The 6,000-nt window shown below is 48.7% G+C and overlaps 1 non-coding gene across 1 annotated transcript; it reads left to right on the forward strand.

Annotated features, from left to right (window-relative positions):
* The first annotated feature begins 5,573 nt into the window (after nt 1-5,573).
* TRNAV-AAC lies at nt 5,574-5,646 on the forward strand. The gene has a single exon. It is a non-coding gene; the product is annotated as a tRNA-Val (tRNA).
* The last annotated feature ends 354 nt before the right edge of the window (nt 5,647-6,000 follow it).

Genomic DNA, 6,000 nt, shown 5'->3' on the forward strand with positions numbered 1-6,000 from the left:
ACAAAAGAAGCAAGAGATAAAGAGAAAGGAAGGAGGGATGGAGGAAAAGGTCAAACAAAAAGGACAAACCCCAATGTCCCCAGTGATTCTAAGGGACAAAATCCCAGGTGTGGAATAAAATTCTGCCTCCTTAAGCTCATGTTTTCCATGCCTAGAATTCAACTGTCAACAGATGGATCAGACTGAACAGGTTTCAAACCTCGAGGAGGCTCTTACCTTCTAAACAGGGACGGCTGTTTTCTAGTAAAATCACTGAAAGGGAAGGAGAAAACTTGAAAGAGGTTCCTCCTGGCACTCACGTCCGTGAACCCGAATACTCTCTCAGTCCTCAGAGAGAGACCTGGAGAAGGAGACTTGCTGAAGCAAAGCCACAGGGGTCTCTGAGGTTTCCCTGGCCCCTCGCCCCTGTCCTGCCTGGCTGATGTCAGCATCTCTCTGTGAGGTCACCACCTCCCCACCACCTTGGACCAATAGTCTGAGGTCCTGCAAAAGGCCTTTGTGATGTCACTGCCACACCCCTCCCTCGCTGGGCTAATGTCCTGCCCCTTGCCAGGCACTTTGGAGGTTTGAGCTACTCCCTGTGGATCACCCCACTCAAGGAGCGTTCGTTCTAGGCAGCAAGCCGGCTAGACAGGGAAACATCAGACGCTGCTCCCAATGCTACACTCAGTTTTTCAGAAATTACTCGACTTTATGGCCAGAAGAGACCATTAGAGCATCTAATCTGACCTCCTGAATATCACAGGCCTCCTGTATGACACAATAGCTACTTTTGAGGCAAACACATTCCAGAAAGGCATCTAGTCCTCATTAAATGACATCAGGAGATGAAGAATCCACCACTTTCCTTGGTAGCTTGTTCCTGTGGTGAATCATCCTCGCTGTTGAATTTTTGTGCCTTAGTTGTAATATGAATGTCTCTTTTCACCTTCCAGCCACTGGGTCTTCTTATGCCTTTCTCTGCTAGATTAAAGACCCTTAAATAGCCAATCTTTTCTCTCCGTTAAGGCACTTCAATGAAGTCACCTTTCAATCTTCTTTTGATCAGCTAATCAGGTTGAGCTCTTTCAATAGCTCACTAGAAGGCATTTTTTCCAGCCTTCAGAACGTCTTTGCTGCCCGAGCTCCAATTTCACAACATCTTTTTCAAATGAGGACACCAAAACTGGAGGCAGTATTCCAGTATCAGTCTCACTGATGCTGTGTCACCTCCTGTGACATTATTGACATCATCTGTAACTGTATAGATCACCATTGCAACCACTGTTCTATATTTGCAGCCAATATTTCAGAGAAGTGGTTGTGTAAGGGGTCTATGGAGAGGTTCTGATTGGCTGATTATCATGATGCTATCTCTAGATGTGTATCATTTTTTGTAGTTGACATGAATATTGGCTCTATGCTGCCTGTATTTCAAACTTGTGCTCTGCTTCAGGGAATGATACCTTTGTTTAATTGATGAAAACATAAACTAGACACTTAGAGGATTGGAACTGATTTCAGCTGATGGACAGGTTTGCTAGGTTTTTATGCATTTGGACAGCAAAATGTTGAGTGTTCACATTCATTTCAAGCATCCTTGTATGGTGGAGCTCCTGAACATAATGGAGAATGGAAATGAATTCTTTTTTCTTTTCTTTAAGAGGGCACCTGCATTTGAACCAAGGATCACTTGATTTGCAATCAAACACTCTGCCACTGAGCTATACCCCCATTACAACAGGAGTATGGAATCGTGGTCTCCAGGACTTTGAAGGACAGACCCTGCATCATCGAGCTCCTTTGCCATTCCCAGACCACAGGTGGTTTTAAAAATGGGGTTTGATTAAACTTCTTGAATGTGGTAAACACCACAGCTTGCACACCCACTGATATAGCTTCTCCCCATGACAGAGCTGCCACCTCCTGGGGAAGTGGATTGACTACACCAACAGGCGAACTCTCTCCCCTCAGCATGGAGCAGTGGTTCTCAAGCTGTGGGTCAGGACCGCAAAGTGGGTCGTGACCCTGTTTTAATGGGGTCACCAGGGCTGGCATTAGACTTGTTGGGTCCTGGGGCTGAAGCCAAAAGTCTGAGACCCCCACCCAGGGCTGAATCCCTCAGGCTTTGGTTTTGCCCTCCCCCCACTGCGGCTCAGTCTTTGGCACTCCCTCCCCCCGAGTGGAGGGGCTTGGTCCCTCTTTCCAGGGCTACGTATTAAGTTATTTTGGCAGAAGGAGGTTGCAGTGAAAGGACGTTTGAGAAACCCTGGCACAGAGCATCTCCATTACTGAGCTGCAGCAGCCTAGACTCACTGTTTGAAACATTGACCTGGCCTTAGCCTCTGAATATGTCTAGGCTTGGCTCCCTGTGGCACTGTTGTGAGCAGACCCTGACAGTACAGCCATGGAGACACCACACACCAACCTTGCCTAGTTGGCAAGGATCAAACCTTCACAAAAAGACACCCATGGTTTTCTAGCCCAGCTAACTAAGGCCTTAGCCAAAACCACTTAACACAGGGGCCTTTCTACACTCTGGTTCTGTTCTCACTGAAGGGTCATTTCCAATTGTTTGCTCAGACCAGCTTCCCCAGCACACTCACTGCTGTGCAGCTCTGTACGTGTGGCCATGGCTGAACAGCCAGAGTTCCTGCCCATTTCCCTACTGGCTGGAGCATGATTAGAGTGTGTTTGTGGTTAATGATGTTGCTGTAGATTGTCCATTCCCTGCCTTGGCAATTCAGACAGTCCCTTTTCCCGTTGTATTGCCAGCACCTCTGGGAGTCCAATAACAGAGGCAGGTTTTCTCTGGGCACTGAGATTTTTGAGGGCGTTGGTGGCTCCTTTCTTTCCTCACCCTGGAGAAACTCAGCTTTTTATTCCATCCTTGATGACTCATGGAATAACAACAGCAGCATGAAGAGGAGAGTGAATATCTCACTGCCAGGGGGAAGGTGGATGCATTCCCTCTGTCTGACCATTGCCATTGTGGAAGAGAAGGTTTCAGTGGAATCGCATGCCCTGGCTCAGACAATAGACACAGGGAGGTTTTGCTGTTAATGGATCTGTGCAAAGGAAATTGTGTGTCTGTGTGAAAATGAGGAGGGATATGAAATGCCCACGTGGTGGTGCCTAAGGCAAAAGGGAACCCTAGAGGATTAGAACAGGATAAGTTCTCAAGCAACATGTTTCTTACTTTGCCCATCTGTTAGTTTTGATGATTATCGATGGAAAGATTTTGCCATTGGGTCGTGTGTTTACACAGAAATTGACATTTACCAACAAATACGTAATTCTTCCAAGCCTGCCTAGTCTGCTGGTGGTGAGTTTAGAGGGACACACTCACTCTTCCCACCCCACATTCCAGGCCTGTGCTCTCCAGAATGTCAACTTCCCACAGAGCTGGGATCCTTCCCTCATCTCCCCCCAGACCACTGCCCCACCCCCACTTCTGGGGTCCCCTTCCAACACTGTCCAACGCCCCTGCTGGCAGGATCCCTTCCCATTCCTTTCATTTCCTGCCTCCCCTCTGAGCAAAAGCTGTGCATTGTTCCCACACTGGGCATTAAACCCAGGCCACCTGGGTGAAAACCAGGAATCCAAATCACAAGACCATATGGGACTTGTATAATCAATAGCACATTTACACATTCACACCTAATAATTCAAAGTAGCCATTCAAAAAACCTTCAAAAGAGAAACAATAAAAACCTTTAAAAGAGAAATTGCAGAGTTACAATTGATTTGCAAACTTAACACCATTAATTTGAGCTTGAATAAGGACTGGGAGTAGCTGGCTCACAACAAAAGCCATTTTTCCCTCTCTTGGTATTGACACCTCCCCATCAATTATGGGGAGAGGACCACATCCACCCTGACTGAATTAGCCTTCAACACTGGTTCTCCCCTTGTACGGTAACTCCCGTCGCTTCATGTTCCAATCTATATTTATGCCTCTATCTGCAATTTTCACTCCATGCATCTGAAGAAGTGGGCTTTTTACCCACGAACGCTTATGCCCAAATAAATCTGTTAGTCCTTAAGGTGCCACCGGACTCCTCATTGCTTTTAATTCTAAGCTGATCTTAACCCTTTCCGTACCCTTATAAACTCAGATGCTTCTCACCACAGGCTGGCTGGTGGCTTTTCAGCCAGGCTCTCCCCTTTCATCAGCGCTTCAGTTGCTTGGTGTGGGGGTGTCTGTAGATGCAGGTGGCAGAGAGAGATAAAGCCTGGCAAATGTCTCTCCTTTTATCATGTCCTTTCTTCCCTCATGGCTTTGCCCCCCTTCCCCCTTCAGAGTCAGGTGAGCATCACTGCGTCTCTCCAAGCAAGTCTGAGCAATTCCCCTGGGGTGTCCTCATGCAGGTGAGTCATTGCATTGTAGCTCCCTTGCTGGACAATGGCTGTCGATGGGTTGTTTGACACCCTGTCCGGGTGCTGGTTATTTTCCTTGCTGTTGCCACTGGGGAGCTAATATTTGGCTGACTCCCCCACCTTGCAGCACAGTGACAACCACACTGCACAATTCTCATAACTTCATATGCATGAGTGGTCTACATCTATGGGTAGAGAAGTGACTTTCAGCAGATCATATACTTTCCCTGATACCTTACAAGTCATGCTCTATATGTAAGATCACGATGATATGAAAATGAGGATTATGGGGGTTACAGCCGCTCCCCCAAAGGTATAGAATGTCACACTGAGATTCTATGTTCATTTGTTCTGTAACAGCATTACAGAGATCCAATGACTGACCAATGGCATTTCCAAGTGCTAAAATAGCAAAGCGATGTCTGTCTCTCATTAGCCATCAGCGCCTGAAGATGTGGTTTAATGAGCCAGAGCTTCAAGGCGAGGGTGGCTCTGTCCACTGCCTTCTGTTGCGCTGCTGGGCCCCAAGTCCCTGGTGGCCAATATGTGACGCTGGGAGAAGAGAGTGGGGTTGCAAGTGGCGGCAGGACTTTTGCCACCAGGGTCTAGCTGCCCAACTTCCTCCTGGTACTGCTGGCCCCCCGTCACCTTCAGGTAACCCAGGAACTGAGGCAGGAATAGAGCGAGGAAGCAAGTAAAGCTGAGCAAGGAAGGCAAAAGTGAATCTTGTCTTCATGGGCCGCTCGCAATGACGTCCTTTCTCTGTGCCACAGCTGACAACAACATCCCAGACAGAAAAGCAGGAGGCCAAAAAGAAACCAAGCAGCTGCTGAAGTAGTTCAGTTGGGAGCGTGCTAGACTAACAGGCTCTTCTGTCCCCCTGTGTGCACGGGTGGGATGTTTTCTGAAAGTGCAGCAGTGCCTTTAACTGCCACGAGTCCCTCATTTCAGGCTATGCAGCAGGAAAAGGCAGCATGGGCTTCTGCACCGAGTTGGCCCACCTGACCTTTCATTCTTCTCTTGCTCTTTGTCAGCAAGGGGAAGAAAAAGAAGCTCTCCCTCAAGCTGGAGTCACAAGGGCAACGTAAGGACGACTTCCTGAGTGCCGGCTCCAGTGCTCTGCTCTGCCAGCTGACCCATCGAAGGGCTGTCACCACTTTCTCCAGGTTTGTCCATCGGTCTGTGCCAGGGTGAGCAAAAGCCAAGCAGATGGAGTTTCTGTAGTGTAGTGGTTATCATGTTTGCCTAACACGCAAAAGGTCCCTGGTTCAAAACCAGGCAGAAACATGCTGCCTTCTTTTTCCCAGATCCCCTTGCTGTTCAGGAAGGCCTCCTCCTTCTCCTATTGGCCTGTCCGTGGGATAACTCCAACCCCCGCATGACAGAGGGTGCTGACAGCAGTGGAGAAAGCACCTTGGCGTCAGGCTGGAGAACCTAGAGGTCTGCGGCGTGTCACCTTTTGGAGGCTTGTGGCTTGGCCTCCTCTGCTGTTGGAGGTTGGCCGGTGGAGGCCGGCTCTTCCTGCTGGCCTCCTCTGCGTGACTTGCCAAAGGAGGAAGTGAGGCAGGAATGGGGGAAAAGAGGAAAGTCGAGCTGAGGAAGGCAGGGCAGAAGCGAAGCACCTCAGTGCGGCTAAGTGGG

The sequence above is a fragment of the Mauremys reevesii genome, linkage group 14 (genome assembly GCF_016161935.1).
Source record: "Mauremys reevesii isolate NIE-2019 linkage group 14, ASM1616193v1, whole genome shotgun sequence".
In the NCBI taxonomy this organism is placed as follows: domain Eukaryota; kingdom Metazoa; phylum Chordata; order Testudines; family Geoemydidae; genus Mauremys; species Mauremys reevesii.